The 20,714-nt window shown below is 47.4% G+C and overlaps 1 protein-coding gene across 2 annotated transcripts in view; it reads left to right on the forward strand.

Moving 5' to 3' along the window:
* SOCS2 (suppressor of cytokine signaling 2) overlaps positions 1-20,714 on the forward strand; it is a 69,478-nt gene that overhangs the window by 8,691 nt on the left and 40,073 nt on the right. The window lies entirely within an intron of this gene.

The raw sequence follows: 20,714 nt of genomic DNA on the forward strand, positions 1-20,714 counted from the left end.
AGAATTCCTAATTTGGGCCCAGCCTGGGATCTGAATGTGGTTCTCAAAGGCCTCACAATACCTCCATTTGAACCTATAGATATTAGACTTCGATAAATAGTCTGGGGAAAGCAGCTTTCCTGGTGACCATCACAACAGCGAGAAGGGTAGGCGAACTACAGGCCCTTTCAGAGAACCCTACTTAAAAACATTAGAGAACAGAATATATAATATAATTTTTTTCCAGTCCACCACCTGACAGCACCATTGGAGGACGTCCTTCTTATCCGTAGTGGGACAGGAACCACAAGTTAAAAGGACCCTCCCCACTCCACCCATCAGTGTTTTTCCTGTCCCACTGCGGATAGGAACTGCAAGATGCCCTCCGACGGTGCTGTGCAGATGGTGGGGATCGGGGGCCCCAGCCTTTCCCTTCCCCGCCGCAAGATATCTGCGGCTGATACCTGCCATGGGGGGTCCCTCAGCCTCCCCAGTGTAGCGCTGCTCCTGGGGTCCGGTCCGTTTCCTCCTCGGGGGGCTCTCGGCCCGGGTGCCTGCATGCCGGGAGGTGTATGCGGCGACCGCTTCCAGCAGCGGCCGGCTCCAGCGTGCGGCCGCGGTTTCCGGGTCCAGCGGCCGCGTCACTTCCGGTTGCGACGACCGCGTCACTTCCGGTGCGACCAGCATGGAGGATGACGCCGGCAGCAGCGCCGGCCTCGGTGAGGGGCTCAGCGCGGTCACCGCAGCGGCGGTAAGGAGGGCAGGATCAACCAGGTAAAACCTATATAATCTCACCAGGGGGGTCTGTATACCGCCGGCCATCCTGACAAAGGGAGCACTCGGCTATACGTAGAATTGTCAATAATGGAGGAGACTGCCAGACCTGAGGGGACTGACCAGCTTCAGGGGCACGTGAGTGGGCTATGCAAAGCCATACCACAAAGCTCACCCCTCCCCCTGCTTCCTACTTACGGTGCCACGTGTCTCTATTTTACCCTAGGCTGAGCCTTCCATCCCCACAGCCGAAAGGAAAAAATCGGGGAAAAATAAATGCCCGATATGTTCCACTAAGTTTCCGGAAAACTGGCGGAAACCATTGTGCAAATCATGCACATCCTAAATTGTGGGTGATGAGCAGACAGCGCTGCTATCCAGTATGATGACCATGATACGACAGGAGGTTCAGGCTTCTATCTCAAGCTTGAATCTTCCCCAGGCTACTCAGTCAGAAGCGCAGACTTCACGGAAGAGGCCGAGGGAATCTAGCCCCTCTTCCGAGGGTGAGGTTTCAGGGGATTCTGACCAGGAAGAAAGAGACGGATCTGTGGGCAGAGGGAAGAGATATCTCTTCTCCGCAACAGACACGGATGAGCTTCTTTATGCTGTGCGTAACACCATGCAGCTACAAGATACACCAGAGGAGACCTCGATCCAGGACGAGATGTTTGGCGGATTACATGCCCAAGTGACAAAAGTCTTCCCCGTCAACAACCACATTCGTTCCATGATCCTGGAAGAGTGGCAGGAAGCGGAGAAGAAGCTAGTGATTCCCAGGGACTTTAGACTTCGTTTGCCCTACAACCCTGAGGACATTAAAGTGTGGGATGAAGTTCCCAAGATCGATGTCCCACTAGCAAAGGTGGCGAAGAAGACCTCAATCCCATTTGAGGACTCTTCCGCATTAAAAGATCCTATGGATCGTAAAGCAGACGGTTTGCTAAGGAGAACTTGGGAGTCCTCCGCGGCAATAATACGGGCCAATATAGCGGCAACCTCCGTAGCCCGGTCAATGCACTTATGGATTGACGATTTAGAGGATCACCTCAAAGCCAAAACTTCCAGAGAGGTTATCCTTAAATCATTGCCATTGCTCAAACTCGCAACAGGCTTTATGGCAGACGCTTCTGCCGAATCTGTAAGGTTCGCGGCTAGAAGCGAATCCCTGTCTAATGCGGCCAGAAGAGCCATATGGCTTAACCCCTTCCCGACCCATGACGCCTATGCGGCGTCATGGAATGATCGCATCCCTGCAGATCGGGTGAAAGGGTTAATTCCTATTTTACCCGATCTGCAGGGAGAGGGGGAGTTGTACTTCAGCCTAGGGGGGGTGGCTTTGCCCCCACGTGGCTACGATCGCTCTGATTGGCTGTTGAAAGTGCAACAGCCAATCAGAGCAATTTGCAATATTTCACCTATGAAAATGGTGAAATATTGCAATCCAGCCATGGCCGATGCTGCAATAGCATCTGCCATGGCTGGAAATCATGTACTGGCCCCCCCCACCGCCCCCGATCTCCTCCCCAGTCGTCCGTTCTGTCAGGTGCTCCCCCGTGCTCCTGTCCGCTCCCCCGTGCTCCTGTCCGCTCCCCCCGTCCTCCGATTCCCCCCCCCTGTGCTCCGATCCACCACCCCCTCATACTTACCGATCCTCCCGGTGTCCGGCCGTCTCCTCGCTGGGCGCCGCCATCTTGGAAAATGGCGGGCGCATGCTCAGTACGCCCGCCGAATCTGCAGGCTGGCAGATTCGTTACAGGTACATTTTGATCGCTGTGGTAGGTTCTACCACAGCGATCAAAATAAAAAAATAATAAATAAACCCCCCCCTTTATCACCCCCATAGGTAGGGACAATAATAAAATAAAGAAAATATTTTTTTTTCTTTTACCACTAGGGTTAGGGTTAGAATTAGGGTTAGGGTTACGGGTAGGGTTAGGGTTAGGGGTAGGGTTATGGCATGTGCACACAGAGCGGATCGGCCGCGGATCCGCAGCGGATCTGCAGCGGATCGGCCGCGGATCTGCAGCGGATCGGCCGCGGATCTGCAGCGGATCGGCCGCGGATCTGCAGCGGATCGGCCGCGGATCGGCCGCGGATCGGCCGCGGATCGGCCGCGGATCGGCCGCGGATCCGCAGCGGATCGGCCGCGGATCCGCAGCGGATCGGCCGCGGATCCGCAGCGGATCGGCCGCGGATCCGCAGCGGATCGGCCGCGGATCGGCCGCGGATCTGCAGCGGATCGGCCGCGGATCTGCAGCGGATTGGCCGCGGATCCGCAGCGGATTGGCCGCTGCGAATTCGAAGCAGTTTTCCATCAGGTTTACAGTACCATTTACACCTAAGGAAAACCAAATCTGCTGTGCCCATGGTGCGGAAAATTCCGTGCAGAAACGCTGCATTGTATCTTCCGCAGCATGTCAATTCTTTGTGCGGATTCCGCAGCGGTTTACACCTGTTCCTCAATAGGAATCCGCAGGTGAAATCCGCACAAAAAAACACTGGAAATCTGCTGTAAATCCGCAGGCAAAACGCAGTGCCTTTTACCTGCAGATTTTTCAAAAATCGTGCGGAAAAATCTCACACGAATCCGCAACGTGGGCACATACCCTTAGGGTTAGGGTTGGAATTAGGGCTAGGGTTGGAAATAGGGTTAAGAATAGGCTTGTGGTTAGGGTTACGGATAGGGTTAGGGGTGTGTTGGGGTTACAGTTGTGGTTAGGGTTGGGATTAGGGTTACGGTTGGGATTAGGGTTAGGATTAGGGTTGGAATTAGGGTTACGGTTGTGTTGCGGTTAGGGGTGTGTTGGGGTTAGGGTTGTGATTAGGGTTATGGCTACAGTTGGGATTAGGATTAGGGGTGTGTTGGGGTAAGTGTTGAAGTTAGAATTGAGGGGTTTCCACTGTTTTAGGCACATCAGGGGTCTCCAAACGCAACATGGCGCCACCATTGATTCCAGCCAATCTTGCGTTCAAAAAGTCAAATGGTGCTCCCGCCCTTCCAAGCCCCGACGTGCGCCCAAACAGTGGTTTACCCCCACATTTGGGGTACCAGCGTACTCAGGACAAACTGGGCAACAACTGTTGGGGTCCAATTTCTCCTGTTACCCTTGCAAAAATAAAAAATTACTTGCTAAAACATAATTTTTGAGGAAAGAACAATTATTTTTTATTTTCACGGCTCTGCGTTATAAACTTCTGTGAAGCACTTGGGGGTTGAAAGTGCTCACCACACATCTAGATAAGTTCCTTGGGGGGTCTAGTTTCCAAAATGGGGTCACTTGTGGGGGGTTTCTACTGTTTAGGCATATCAGGGGCTCTGCAAACGTAACATGATGCCCGCAGAGCATTCCATCAAAGTCTGCATTCCAAAACGTCACTACTTCCCTTCCGAGCCCCGGCATGTACCCAAACAGTGGTTTACCCCCACATATGGGGTATCATCGTACTCAGGAGAAACTGGAAAACAACTTTTGGGGTCCAATTTCTCCTATTACCCTTGGGAAAATAAAAAATTGTGGGCTAAAAAATCATTTTTGAGAAAAGAAAAATTATTTTTTATTTTCATGGCTCTGCGTTATAAACTTCTGTGAAGCACTTGGGGGTTCAAAGTGCTCACCACACATCTAGATTAGTTCCTTGGGAGGTCTAGTTTCCAAAATGGGGCCACTTGTGCGGGAGCTCCAATGTTTAGGCACACAGGGGCTCTCCAAACGCGACATGGTGTCCGCTAATGATTGGAGCTAATTTTCCATTCAAAAAGCCAAATGGCGTGCCTTCCCTTCCGAGCCCTGCCGTGCGCCCAAACAGTGGTTTACCCCCACATATGGGGTATCATCGTACTCAGGACAAACTGGACAACAACATTTGGGGTCCAATTTCTCCTATTACCCTTGGGAAAATAAAAAATTCTGGGCTAAAAATCATTTTTGAGGAAAGAAAAATTATTTTTTTATTTTCACGGCTCTGCGTTATAAACTTCTGTGAAGCACCTGGGGGTTATAAGTGTTTACTATGCATCTAGATAAGTTCCTTGGGGGGTCTAGTTTCCAAAATGGGGTCACTTGTAGGGGAGCTCCAATGTATATGCACACAGGGGCTCTCCAAACGCGACATGGTGTCCGCTAACGATTGGAGCTAATTTTCCATTCAAAAAGTCAAATGGCACGCCTCCCCTTCCGAGCCTTGCCGTGCACCCAAACAGTGGTTTACCCCCACATATGAGGTATCGGCATACTCAGGAGAAATTGCCCAACAAATTTTAGGATCCATTTTATCCTGTTGCCCATGTGAAAATGAAAGAATTGAGGCTAAAAGAAATTTTGTGTGAAAAAAAAGTACTTTTTCATTTTTGCGGATCAATTTGTGAAGCACCTGGGGGTTTAAAGTGCTCACTATGCCTCTAGATGAGTTCCTTGGGGGGTCTACTTTCCAAAATGGGGTCACTTGTGGAGGAGCTCCAATGTTTAGGCACACAGGGGCTTTCCAAACGCGACATGGTGTCCGCTAACGATGGAGATAATTTTTCATTCAAAAAGTCAAATGGCGCTCCTTCCCTTCCGAGCCTTACCATGTGCCCAAACAGTGGTTTACCCCCACATGTGAGGTATTGGTGTACTCAGGAGAAATTGCCCAACAAAATTTAGGATCCATTTTATCCTGTTGCCCATGTGAAAATGAAAAAATTGAGGCTAAAATAATTTTTTCGTGAAAAAAAAGTACTTTTTCATTTTTACGGATCAATTTGTGAAGCACCTGGGGGTTTTAAGTGCTCACTATGCATCTAGATAAGTTCCTTGGGGGGTCTAGTTTCCAAAATGGGGTCACTTGTGGGGGAGCTCCAATGTTTAGGCACACGGGAGCTCTCCAAACGCGACATGGTGTCCGCTAAAGATTGGAGCCAATTTTTCATTGAAAAAGTCAAATGGCGCTCCTTCCCTTCCGAGCCCTGCCGTGCGCCCAAACAGTGGTTTACCCCCACATATGAGGTATCAGCGTACTCAGGACAAATTGGACAACAACGTCCGTGGTCCAGTTTCTCCTTTTACCCTTGGGAAAATAAAAAAATTTTTGCTAAAATATCATTTTTGTGACTAAAAAGTTAAATGTTCATTTTTTACTTCCATGTTGCTTCTGCTGCTGTGAAACACATGAAGGGTTAATAAACTTCTTGAATGTGGTTTTGAGCACCTTGAGGGGTGCAGTTTTTAGAATGGTGTCACTTTTGGGTATTTTCAGCCATATAGAACCCTCAAACTGACTTCAAATGTGAGGTGATCCCTAAAAAAAATGGTTTTGTAAATTTTGTTGTAAAAATGAGAAATCACTGGTCAAATTTTAACCCTTATAACTTCCTAGCAAAAAAAAAATGTGTTTCCAAAATTGTGCTGATGTAAAGTAGACATGTGGGAAATGTTATTTATTAACTATTTTGTGTCACATAACTCTCTGGTTTAACAGAATAAAAATTCAAAATGTGAAAATTGCGAAATTTTCAAAATTTTTGCCAAATTTCCGTTTTTTTTCACAAATAAACTCAGAAATTATCGACCTAAATTTACCACTAACATGAAGCCCAATATGTCACGAAAAAACAATCTCAGAATCGCTAGGATCCGTTGAAGCGTTCCTGAGTTATTACCTCATAAAGGGACACTGGTCAGAATTGCAAAAAACGGCAAGGTCATGAAGGGGTTAAAACCTGGTCGGGGGATCTCCAGTCAAAAAATAAATTGTGTGGAATCCCATTCTCAGGAAATAAAGTATTTGGGCCAATTCTAGACGATATTCTAGAAAAGGCCTCAGATAAAAAGAAAGGTTTCCCTGAGGAGAATACCAAAAAATATCAGCCCTTTCGTAGGTCCCGACCTGGTCAGAGGACAGACTACAAGGGGAAAGGGAAGACTGGGAGGTGGTCTTATCCCAAGGGTGGAAAAGGTAGAGATTCCATCTTCCCTAGTGCAGGTACACCAAAGTCAAATAAATGACATAAAGGTGGGAGGTCGATTACAGAAATTTCTAGGGGGTTGGCAGAAGGTGTCCCAGAATCCTTGGATTCTACAAGTAATTGCACAGGGATACAAATTAGAATTCTCCGGCAGTCCCCCAGAAAGATTTGTAGTAACCCGACCTTGCCCGCTCTCCGACTCCTCCATGTGGACAAACATCCAGGAGCTGTTAGAATTAGAAGCGATTGTGCCAGTTCCCATCTCAGAAAGAGGCGAAGGCCATTATTCTCATTTATTTTCAATAAAGAAACCGTCCGGGGACTCCCGGACGATTATAAACTTAAAACCATTAAACAAATGGGTACGGTACAAAAGATTCCGGATGGAATCTATAAGATCCGCGACGCCTCTAATAGACAAAGACATGGTAATGTGTACCCTAGATCTGAGCAATGCATACTATCATGTCCCGATACACCTCTCCTACCAAAAATTCCTGAGGTTTGCCATAATGAACAGGGGGATTGTACATCACTTTCAGTTCAGATGTCTCCCCTTCGGGCTTGCTTCAGCGCCCAGGATCTTTACCAAGCTGATGTCGGAAGTGGTGGCCTATCTGAGGAATCAGAATGTGACCATAGTCCCATACCTGGACGACTTCCTGATAATGGCGAAATCACAGAAACTCCTCAAGATAGACTGCACTTTCACCCTTTCCATCCTACAAGAGCTGGGGTGGATTGTGAACTGGAAAAAGTCCTGCCTGGTCCCAAATTCCAGAATAAAATTTTTGGGGGTGATCTTGGATTCCAACCTAAGAACATCTTTCTTACCAGAAGACAGACAAGAGGCCTTGATCAGACACATCCATCAATTCAGAAGAAGTACCCCCTCCATAAGAGATGCAATGAGGATACTTGGCTTCATGACAGCATGCATACCCTGTGTGAAATGGAGCCAATTCCACTCACGGGAGTTGCAAAGAGAAGTCCTAGGATCCTGGAACAGGAAACAGAGTTCCCTAGACAGGAAGATGCTTGTGTCTCCGTCAGTGAAGAGATCCCTAACCTGGTGGACCAGACCGAGGAACCTGAGAGAGGGAGTACCGTGGGTACTCTATCCCTGTGTTACAGTTACCACAGACGCCAGTCAATACGGATGGGGCGGTCATATAGGAAGAACATACTACCAGGGAGAATGGACTCCTCAGATTGCGGCAAGATCATCGAATTTCAGAGAGCTGTATGCGATCTGGAAAGTGTTGAGCCAGGCCCAGTCATTGGTCCGAGACAGACACGTGAGAATACTGTCCGACAATGTCACAGCAGTGGCATTTCTGAGACACCAGGGAGGTCCGAGACATCCACCACTGCAACACTTAGCAGACCAGATTTTCAGGTGGGCAGAAAGATCTGTCAAATCCATCTCGGCAGTTCACCTGGAAGGTACCAAGAATCAACTAGCAGATTTCTTGAGCCGAAAGTCGGTACATCCCGGAGAGTGGGAACTGAACCCGGAAGTATTCAGCTGTCTATGCCAGAAATGGGGCACACCTCAGGTGGACCTCTTTGCCGCCAGGTCAAACGCAAAGGTCAGAGCATTTTTTTTCTCTGAATCCTCTAGATGGAGCCACAGCAGTAGACGCCTTGTCTCAGTATTGGGGAGAAGGCCTCCTGTACGCCTTTCCGCCTCTTCCTCTGATATCGAAGACACTCAGGAAGATACGAGACGAGAGAGCAACTGTAATCCTGGTGGTTCCCTTCTGGCCAAAAAGAAGCTGGTTTTCTCTACTGTCCAGGATGTCAACAGAAGAACCAGTCTTTCTACCGAACAGGCAGGACCTTCTGCTTCAGGGTCCGGTGTTCCACAAGAATCCAGACTCTCTGCACCTATCTGCTTGGATCCTGAACGGCAAACCTTAAGATCCAGAGGCCTGTCAGAAGAGGTCATTACCACTCTCCAGGCAAGCAGAAAGCCGGTGACTTCGGCGATTTACAACAAGATCTGGAAGCGGTATTGTTCCTTTCTGGGAGAAGGTCATGTGGATACTTCAAAACCAGATATCCCCAAGATCCTCGATTTCCTGCAACTCGGATTTGACAAGGGCCTTCGGCCTAGTACTCTAAAAGTACAGATTGCAGCACTTAGTGTATTTTTTGATACATCACTAGCCTCCCATCCCTGGATAGCAAGATTTTCCAGGGCCACACAGAGAATGAGGCCACTTGTGAGGAAATCAACTCCTCCTTGGGACCTAAACCTGGTCCTTAACACTTTGTGTAAAACCCCTTACTTACTGTCAGAAGATATGGACATAGCCAATCTCTCCTTTAAAACCGCCTTCCTAATTGCCATCACATCGGCTAAAAGGCTAGGGGAGATGCAGGCTCTTTCTATCCAGAACCCATATCTTCAAATCTTTGACGACAGAATAGTCTTCAAACATAACCCAGCTTTCCTCCCCAAAGTAGTATCATCTACCAATATAAATCAGGAAATAATCCTTCCTTCTTTCTGCCAACACCCTAAAAACGCAAAAGAAGGGGTCTACCATAACCTTGACGTTAGGGAGACTGTTCTAATATACCTGGGGGCGACAGAAAGCTGGAGACGGGACACTAACTTATTTATTCAATACGGTGGTCCAAATAGGGGTTGCAAGGCAGCAAAATCAACCATTGCTAGGTGGATTAAAAACATGATTAGCCTAGCATATACAAACCAAGGGAAAGATCCCCCGGATACTCTTAGGGCCCACTCAACACGAGCTATCTCTACATCATGGGCAGAGAAGGGGGGAGCCTCAGCTGAGCAAATCTGTAGGGCGGCGACTTGGACTAGTCTTTCTACCTTTGCTAGACACTATAAAATAGATGTCGTATCAGACCAATTAGCCTTTGGTAGGAAAGTCTTACATGCAGTAGTCCCACCCTAGTTAACATCCTTTGGTATTCTCCAATGGTGCTGTCAGGTGGACTGGAAAACGGTAATTAGTTCTTACCGGTAATTGTATTTCCAGGAATCCACCTGACAGCACTACTAGTTCCCTCCCACTGCAAACTTTTACTACTGACTAATGTGATGTAACATTGGTGTGTAATTGTAAATAAACTCTTTTTTGCATCCATCCAGATGTGGTACTTAGAAAATCACTGATGGGTGGAGTGGGGAGGGTCCTTTTAACTTGTGGTTCCTGTCCCACTACGGATAAGAAGGACGTCCTCCAATGGTTCTGTCAGGTGGATTCCTGGAAATACAATTACCGGTAAGAACTAATTACCGTTTTTTTACACCTAGGCCTCTTCTGAGTTCCTTAGGTCCCAAGAATTCATACCGCCTTCTTTTTATCAGAACCTGTCCACTGCTAAAGAAACTAAGCTCCATACTCTGGGTGTATGAAGAGCAGTCCTTCACTATCTTCAAAGGTCAAAACCCTGGAGGAAGGACCAGAATGTCTTCATACAGCACTTTGGGGGAAAAATAAAGGAGAGAAAGCTTCCAAAAGCACGATTGCAAATTTGATTAAAAAGGCAATTTGTCGAGCTTATGAAAACCAAGGAATGGTACCTCCCAGAGAAGTTTACAGCCCACTCCACCAGAGCTTTGTCTATCTGTTTCATGGGCTGAGAGGGAAAGCTCCTCCATCGAGGAGAGCTGCCACCCGGTCCTCGGTCCATAGGTTTTCAAAACATTATAGACTTGCTTTGTCTAATGCCGATTTTTGGCCTTTGCAAGGAATGTTCTCCAGGCCATTGTCCCCATTCCTCCTCTGGTGCTATCGTGGAGGGTGACTAAAGAAAATAGAATTAGACTTACCATTAATTCCATTTCTAGGAACCCTCCATGACAGCAGGGGTAATCCCACCCTATTTGTCTTCATTTGAGGATGTAAATAAATGTTGAAGCATTCATACCTGTATAGTCCTTTATAAAAACACTGGAGACAGGAAGTGGGGTGGGTTTATTTGACCGCTGTGTTTCATGTCCCTATTAGGGCAGGGAGTATCCTTCTATGTTGCTGTCGTTTGTCGTTGAGGATTCCTAGAAATGGAATTAGCGATAATATATTATATACATACATATACACACATACTAGCTGAAGAGCCCGGCGTTGCTTGGGCATAGTAAATATCCGGTTAGTTATAGCACCTCACGTCTCTCGTTTTCTCCCTCACACCTCTCATTCCCCCTAACACTTGTCATTTTCCGATCACTCAACTATTTTCCCTCACACCTTTTTCATTTCCACCTCACACCCCATTTTCCCCTCATGTTTGTCAATATATATATATATATATCTGTATGTCATTTCCCCTGTATATAGTATATACCTGTATGTCATCTCCCCTGTATATAGTATATACCTGTATGTCATCTCCCCTGTATATAGTATATACCTGGTGTCATCTCCCCTTCATCTCAGCCTGCAGCAACGGTACCAGTAGGGTATATAAAAATGCACCCCCATCCTCTCCCCCCCCCCCCCCCCCCCCCAAATTTGGGGGAGGAAATGTGCAGCTTACAATCTGAAAAATTTGGTGACTTGTGCCTGCAGCACTGACTGGTCATAAGGTATAGCAATGCTCCTACATTGCTCTACCTTTATAACTGTGATAAGACTACAGTTAGTGAAAGTCCTACAGTGGGACTAAGTAAAGTTGTAAACCATTTATTTTATTTTTTAATTTATTTATTTTAAATCCCAAAATAAAATTGTTGCCCATAAATTTTATAAAAAAATTACACCCTTGGTATTGCCGTGTCCAGAACGACCAACCTATAAACCTGTCCTACTAGTTAACCCCTTTAGTAAACGCCATAAAAAAGAGCTAAAGAAACTAAGCAAAAGATGATGCTTTACCATACCGCCGAACAAAAAGTGGAATAAAAGTCTATCAGACTAATGTACATAAAAAATGGTATCACTGAAACTGTCACTTGTCTCCCAAAAAATCAAGCTTCCATACAGCTCCATCACCCGAAAAATGAGTTATAGCTATCAGAATAGACATGCAAATTTTTATTTATTTTTTCTATAAAAGTTTATGTAAAAGCATCAAAACACAAACGATATAAATGCGGTATTGCTGTAATCATACCGACCCAAAGAATAAAGCTTCCTTATTCATTTTACTACACATGAAACTGCATTGAAAAAAGCCCAAAAAACAATTCCTGAATTCCTGGTTTGTTCTGCCTCCCAAAAATTGAAATAGAAAGCGATTTTAAAAAGTTGTGTCCAAAAATAGTACCAATAAAGTCACCTCTTCATGGAAAATACAAGCCCTCATAAGACTCTGCAGAAATATTGAAAAATTAAAGCTTTCAAAATATGGTGATGCACAGTGGCGTAACTACAAAGTTATGGGCCCCGGTGCGAACTTCCAAATGGGGCCCCCCACCTTCCCCCGCCCCCACAACCCCCCCACCTTCCCCTGCCCCGCTTCCCCTAGATACGCCTCGGACTGTTGCAGGAATCTCCTGCACTGCAACATGGTGTTGGGTGCCAGCACAGCCCGCACAGTGGTATATCCAGCACAGCCCGCACAGTGGTATATACAGCACAGCCCGCACAGGGGTATATACAGCACAGCCAGCACAGGGGGTATATAGAGCACAGCCCTCACAGTGGTATATCCAGCACAGACCGCACAGTGGTATATCCAGCACAGACCGCACAGTGGTATATCCAGCACAGACCGCACAGTGGTATATCCAGCACAGCCCTCACAGTGGTATATCCAGCACAGACCGCACAGTGGTATATCCAGCACAGACCGCACAGTGGTATATCCAGCACAGACCGCACAGTGGTATATCCAGCACAGACCGCACAGTGGTATATCCAGCACAGACCGCACAGTGGTATATCCAGCACAGACCGCACAGTGGTATATCCAGCACAGACCGCACAGTGGTATATCCAGCACAGACCGCACAGTGGTATATCCAGCACAGACCGCACAGTGGTATATCCAGCACAGCCCGCACAGTGGTATATACAGCACAGCCCGCACAGGGGTATATACAGCACAGCCCGCACAGGGGTATATACAGCACAGCCCGCACAGGGGTATATACAGCACAGCCCGCACAGTGGTATATACAGCAGAGCCCGCACAGTGGTATATACAGCAGAGCCCGCACAGTGGTATATACAGCAGAGCCCGCACAGTGGTATATACAGCAGAGCCCGCACAGTGGTATATACAGCACAGCCCGCAGTGGTATATAGAGCACAGCCCGCACAGTGGTATATAGAGCACAGCCCGCACAGTGGTATATAGAGCACAGCCCGCACAGTGGTATATACAGCAGAGCCCGCACAGTGTTATATACAGCAGAGCCCGCACAGTGGTATATAGAGCACAGCCCGCACAGTGGTATATAGAGCACAGCCCGCACAGTGTTATATACAGCAGAGCCCGCACAGTGGTATATAGAGCACAGCCCGCACAGTGGTATATACAGCACAGCCCGCACAGTGTTATATACAGCAGAGCCCGCACAGTGGTATATAGAGCACAGCCCGCACAGTGTTATATACAGCAGAGCCCGCACAGGGGTATATAGAGCACAGCCCGCACAGTGGTATATACAGCACAGCCCGCACAGTGTTATATACAGCAGAGCCCGCACAGTGGTATATCCAGCACAGCCCGCACAGTGGTATATACAGCAGAGCCCGCACAGTGGTATATACAGCAGAGCCCGCACAGGGATATATACAGCAGAGCCCGCACAGGGATATATACAGCACAGCCCCCACAGGGGTATATACAGCAGAGCCTGCACAGGGATATATAGAGCACAGCCCACATCTCATCCCCCCCCCCGATAATGGCCCCACAGTCCGGTTAAAAAGAAAAAAAAAAAAAAACTCTCCTCACCTTTCCTTTTGCCCGCGCGGCTGCAGTCTGCCCAGGACACTGCAGGTGCGCGATGATATGACGTCATCGCGCACCCGCAGTGTACTGTCAGAGGCAGAGCGGGGAATGATGGGAGAGGAAGCGTCAGGTGACGCTCTCTCCTCCCATCATTGCATTGAACTATACCGGTGTCATAGACGCCGGTATAGTTAAATGCGGCGGCGGCGGCACTGGGGGGGGTTCCGGGGGAGGAACAGTGCAGCGGCCCACTACTGGCATCGGCTCTTCTGGCATTTGCCAGAAGTGCCCGATGGCCAGCCTGGCCCTGCTCAGACCTGCCGGCCCGGGGCCCCTGACCTGCGGGGCCCGGTCGCAATGGCGACCGCTGCGACCGCGGTAGTTACGCCCCTGGTGATGCAAAAACTAGTTGTTTTTTTTTTTGAAAACCAAAAAAGCATCTCTTAGGCCATGTTCACACTTTGCGGTTTTTATGCTGCGGGTCCGCAGCAGTTTCCATAGCATTTACATTAACATGTAAACCCTATGGAAACTGCAAACTGCTGTGCACATGCTGCAGGAAAAACCGCGCAGAAACGCAGCAGTTTAAAACCCGCAGCATGTCACTTCTTTGTGCAGAATCGCAGCGATTCTGCACCCATAGAAATGCATTGAACCGCTTACTTCCCGCATGGGGCTGTGCCCACGTTGCGGGAAGTAAGCGGTTAATGTGCGGGTGGTACCCGGGGTGGAGGAGAGGAGACTCTCCTCCAGGCCCTGGGAACCATAAATAGTGTTAAAAAAAAAAAAAAAAAAAAAAAAAAGAATTAAAATAAAAAATGTTATACTCACCTCTCAGCGATGCCCGCGGCCGTCCGGTCTTCGGTTTGCTGTGCGAGCAGGACCTGTGGTGACGTCGCGGTCACATGACTGTGATGACGCCTCGGTCACATGACCGTGACGTCACGAAGGTCCTTCTCGGCACAGCATCTTTGGAACCGGAGCGCCGGGTGCAGCGCCGAGGAGATCCGGACATCGGAGGGTGTATAACCAATTTTTATTATTTTTATCATTACTATTGAAGCTGCATATTGCTGCATATGCAGCATCAATAGTACAGGAGTAATCCCGCAGCGGAAACCGCGGAACAAACCGCGATAAATCTGCAGGGATAACCGCAGCGGTTTTGCTCTGCAGATTTATCAATTCCGCTGCGGGATAAACCTGCAGAGCACACCGCAAAGTGTGAACATGGCCTTAATGTGACAGCAATCAAACATAACCTGCGGTAAATCTGTAGTCGCACTGACCCCACAAATGGTCATGTGATCACGTATATTACACGAGGAATGGAGTAAAAAAAAATATATAAAACCAATGTTTTTTTTTTTTTTTTTTTTCATTCTGCCTCTTGAAGAGGCTCGCTTCACATTTATCTTGTGCTCTACGCTGAATGCCTACACCAGGCTTTCCATGTAAATCTCTGAAATGCGTGATTCAGATGCAAGCTCTGATTTCCTAAAGTGAGGCAGATGGAGGCACTGTGGACGCCATCTGGCAGCGTCAGTTTTTTTTTTTTTTTTTTTAATTTTATATTCAAGGTGCATGAAAGTGCCGTCAAAGGTTTTTGTGCACCTCTGGGGGGGTGTCACGATTCACACCGTGACTGTCAAGATCCCTTAGCCGCGGCCAGCAGTTTGTCACAAAATCCACAGGGATTCCTGACCACTGCCACCAATATGTCCCGGATTGGGGTGACTTTAGACCAACAGACGGCTATCACATGTGCAGGGGGCTTATCTTAGTTATCCCTCCACTGCCACAATGTGATAAAAAAACACACACAAGGCTAGGGACCGCTTAGTTTACAGCAGGGGCTTATTTTAGGTATCCCACTGCTCTTCAATATACCATGAACTGCAGGGATTTTTGTGTATCCCACTTACAGTTCCACTTAACACTTGCAGCTCTCTGGCGCCCCCTTTACCCGCATGTCAGATTAGGTACTGCACCTAGGGTAATTAGTCGCCAGAAAGGCTGCCTGCTATGTACTGGCTATTGGGCACGCTGCAGCGACGCGATAAACTACTCCCGCTCAGGCAGGAACAATAATTATCAAGCCGCAGTCGCTACAGTGACACCCAAAGGCCTGCACAGTACACGGTATTACTGCCACCAGCTTCGATTCAACGGGTCCGAAGCTAACCCAGAACAGTAGCGTAAATTCCCTTCAGGAAGACTTAGGGTACGTTTTTAGAGCATGGAGAAAGAACTGGCATGAAGTAATATACCCCACAAAATGTAGGCAGTGCTTTATCAAAATATTTTACAAAGATGTTACAAATGAGACAATTGCAAATATGTACAAGGTAATTATGAAAATAAAAGGATTAAATGAAGAAAAGATAGCACTCACATATTCTCAGATCATTGCATTGCAGGCAACCATACATCCCAGCTCATTGGACGTGCTCAGGGCTCTCAGGAAATAATAAGAAGACTGAGCTGGGGATCCTGCCACAAACTTAAAACCTGCAGCTAGTGACCTCACAGAAAGGCTGGCTTATCCAGACCCTCCTCTCTCTACATTCTAAGTATAAGCTAAATCTTTCTAAGACTTGTAATTCCGCTACTGCACATATCATAGTTGTAACAAACCCAGCATTCATCTCGGATTACCATGGGCTTTCTAATGAGATCAAATATGTCCTATTTACAGAGCAATCCCTACTTCTTCACCCGATGGAGTTAGATGCCCGTGTTTAGAGTGATGCGTAGATCCACCGAGGGAGAATAAGAAGATATATCTACCATTTTCCTATCTTACATCATCTGCCTAATATCTTACAAAAATGGAACAAAAGACTTCCATGATCCCGGAATCTTCTCTAACAGTTCCAGCTAGAGCAGTTGGGAGGGGGCGAGTAACTTTCTTCAGAGCCTGGAATTTATGGCACGGCCATAAAACCCCCTTCTGCCTTAGATTCAGAAACTCACAGGGAAGCAAAGAGAACCAGAGAGAGGGGGGGTTTAGCCCCCGCAGGCTAGCAAGAAAACTAACTTATGATATTTCATACCATATCGTGACAGGGGGAAAAAAGGACAACGCTGAACGAGGCCAGACTGAGTCCAGAGTAACTCTACCCTGATGTAAGTGCTCAGTGTAGAGTGCTGGATAAATGTGATCTCAAATGTTATGTAAAATGTTCCCAATAAAAGCTTCAACTCCAACAAAAAAAGCAAGTCCCCGCTCAGGTCTGTCATCTGTTAACGGAAATATAGGAGCTTCTACATTACTGGTAGTACAAAGGCTCTGGAAAAGCTAAATGGCTCCTTTCCCCATCCCTCACCAAAAGAAATTCAGCATTCTACAGTGGATACGGAAAGTATTCAGACCCCTTTTAAATTTTTCACTCTTTTTCATTGCAGCAATTTGGTAAATTAAAAAAAAAATAAAAATCTTTTTTTTCTCATTAATGTACTCTGTACCACATCTTCACTGAAAAAAAAAAAAAAAAAAAGCAAAAAAACCACATGTTTTTTTAAATGATGTTAAAAAGAAAAAACTGAAATATCACAGGGTCATAAGTATTCAGACCCTTTGCTCAGTATTGAGTAGAAGCACCCTTTTGAGCTAGTACAGCCATGAGTCTTCTTGGGAATGATGCAACAAGTTTTTCACACCTGGATTTGGGGATCCTCTGCCATTCTTCCTTGTAGATCTTCTCCAGTTCCGTCAGGTTGGTGGTGAGTGTTAGCCATTTTCAGGTCTCTCCAAAGATGCTCAATTAGGTTTAGGTCTGGGCTCTAGCTGGACCAGTCAAGAATGGTCAGTTGTTCTGAAGCCACTCCTTTGTTATTTTAGCTGTGTGCTTAGGGTCGTTGTCTTGTTGGAAAGTGAACCTTTCAGGCCAAGTCTGAGGTCCAGAGCACTCTGGAAGAGGTTTTCATCCAGGTTATCTCTGTACTTGGCCGCATTCATGTTTCCTTCAATGGCAACCAGTCATCCTGTCCCTGTAGCTGAAAAACACCAATATAGCATGATGCTGCCACCACCTTGTTTCACTGTTGGGATTGTATTGGGCAGGTGATGAGCAGTGCCTGGTTTTCTCCACACATACCGCTTAGAATTATCACCAAATGTTCTATCTCTCTCATCAGACCAGAGAATCTTATTTCTCGTAGTCTGGGAGTCCTTCGTGTGTGTTTTTTTTTTTTTTCTTTTTTTTTTTGCAAACACTATGAGATTTCATATGTCTTGCACTGAGGAGAGGCTTCTATTGGGCCTCTCTGCCATAAAGGCCTGACTGGTTGAGGGCTGCAGTGATAGTTGACTTTCTGAAGCTTTTTCCCATCTCCCTACTGCATCTCTGGAGCTCAGCCACAGTGATCTTGGGGTTCTTCTTTACCTCTCTCATCACGGCTCTTCTCCCACGAAGACTTCTGGTGGTCCCAAACTTCTTCCATTTAAGGATTATGGAGGTCACTGTGCTCTTGGGAACATTGAGTACTACAGAAATTCTTTTGTAACCTTGGCCAGATCTGTGCCTTGCCACAATTGTCTCTGAGCTCCTTGGCCAGTTCCATTAACATCATGATTCTTATTTGTTCTGACGTGCACTGTGGGTTGTGAGGTCTAAGGATACTTTCACACTAGCGTCGGAGTGCGTCGGGCCGAGGTTACCGACGCTAGCGTTGTATACGCCGCACAACGGGGGCAGCAGATGCATTTTTTCCCTTCCCCATGACAGCACCGGTACATGAGAGATGGTCCCGCCCCCAAGAACAGGAAACCTGCATAGGAGATAAAAGATGGGGGCGGCACCTCTCTCCTCAGTTTGGTTTCCTGTTCTTGCGGGGAACCTGCGGTGCTGCATGGGGAGAGGTCTCCCTCGCTAAGCCGGTCTCTGAACCGAGGTCCGCGGTGGGAGCAGCGGCGGCGGCGTACGCGCGTCGCCTCCATACCTGGAGCTGCAGGTGCGTCCTTCCCACTGCGGACTCCCCGGCGTCCGCTCCTGGCCGGAGGCTGGCCCGGGGGAGAAAAATGAGCGTGCCCATCACGACGCTGGCGCCGACTGAATGGGGAACTTCCGGGTGTAACCGGAAGTGACGCTACACGCTGAAGAAGCGGTGTGCTGACACTCCCCGGGGGGGAGGAAGTTCAGGGACGCACACACCGCTTCCTGCCCGCCTATATTTAAAACTACAAGGCGGCAAGCTGGCGCTGGGAACAGTCTCCTGCAAGATGGCAGATCTGAAGGAATCAGCGATCCAAGCAGACATCCCACAGCCTGTCGTGGTACTGAGGGTCCGGTGGGTGAGTGCCTTTGTAAGGCAAAGACATGTCAGTGACATTGTGTTTTTTGTATATATGCAGGGAAAGAAAGTTGCCTCTAAACAAAAGCATAAAGTGTATGCACTCTGTGATAGAAGCCTTCCCAAAACGTATGAAAAGCGTATGTGCCGCTCATGCATAGAGAAAACTGTGTCTGAAGAGTCATCATCATTGCTTCAGAATATAAAAGATATTGTTAGAAGCGAAGTACAATGTACGGTAAAGGAGCAGTTAAAACAACATGGGTTGCAGAGCTCCGTAAACCCGCCCTCTATGTCTGCCCAGGCATCTGATATAGAATCCGAGGGTGAACTGGGTGAGCTTCCGCCCGAGGAGGTTTCGGACCTGGACTCTTCAGATGAAGAGAGTGGCCGGCCTTATGTCTTATCAGAAGATGTGGGGAAGTTGCTAAAACTGGTCAGGTCCACCCTGGGGGTTGAGACGCCAAAAGAGAAGCAAACAGTTCAGGACTCTATGTTCAGTAATTTGGAGGATAGGAAACGGAAAGTTTTCCCATTTCATGATAACATACTAAATCTCATTAAAAAAGAATGGAAAAAAACGAATAAAAGGATTTCAGTTCCCCAGGCCTTGAAACGTAAATATCCCTTTAGTGAGGAAATTTGCGAGAAATGGGAAAAGGCGCCTAAGTTGGACGCGGCTATCGCAAGTACTTCCAGGGGCATAGCACTTCCCTTTGAGGACATGGGGGCCCTAAAAGACCCCCTAGATAAAAAGGCGGATGCCTTTCTAAAATCAGCCTGGGAAGCCTCAACTTGGGCGTTTAAACCTGGAGTAGCGGCTACTTGTACTGCCCGTGCCATGGTTAAATGGCTGGAGGAACTAAGCGAACAAATAAAAAACAAATGTCCAAGAGACAGACTTCTAGAAGTCATCCCTTCACTTCAAAATGCAGCAGGATTCCTGGCGGACGCTGCCATTGATTCTGTTCGGTTTTCTGCCCGGGCGGGTGCCCTTTCTAATTCAGGTAGAAGGGCATTGTGGTTAAAAAATTGGAATGCTGATTTCCAATCTAAAGTGAAGCTCTGTGCGGTCCCCTGTGAGGGCCAATATTTATTCGGCAGCGCTTTAGATGAGATCTTAGAAAAAGCGGCGGACAAGAAAAAGCACTTCCCTCCACCTCCCTTCTTTAAACGACGTTGGTATGACAATCGTCGGTCCTTTCGAGGATCAGGTAGGGGCCGAGGCCGCCCAACGGATAGAACCACACGGGGAAAACCCTGGGGGGAGAAAAGAGAAAGAGGGTTTCTTTTCAATAAACCCCCAAAACCGGATCCCAAACAATGACGCCATATTTCAGGTGGGAGGAAGGTTACGGTTTTTTGTCCATCAGTGGGTAACCTTACAGCCGTCCCAATGGATAATCAACTTGTTATCAGACGGCCTACGACTAAATTTCATCTCCCTGCCTCCCCACTGAATAAAAGTTACTCGTGTGGCCAAAAAGAACCAGTTAGTTCTCGAAAAAGAAGTTCGTCTTCTTTTAGACAAAAAAGTCCTGGTAAAGGTACCTCCACAGGAAATAGGGAGGGGATTTTACAGCACCCTTTTCCTCACTCCAAAACCGGATGGATCTTTAAGAACTATTTTCAACCTAAAAGAATTAAACAAATTCATCCGGGTAGAAAAATTCAAAATGGAGACTCTGAGAACAGCGGTAAAACTGTTGTATCCAGGATGTTATATGGCAGTGATAGACCTTACCGATGCCTATTATCATGTGCCGATCAGCAGAGAACATCAACAATTCCTGAGGTTGATTGTGCAGCTGGGGAAGGTCTACACCCATCT

Source organism: Ranitomeya variabilis, chromosome 5, assembly GCF_051348905.1.
Source record: "Ranitomeya variabilis isolate aRanVar5 chromosome 5, aRanVar5.hap1, whole genome shotgun sequence".
NCBI lineage: Eukaryota > Metazoa > Chordata > Amphibia > Anura > Dendrobatidae > Ranitomeya > Ranitomeya variabilis.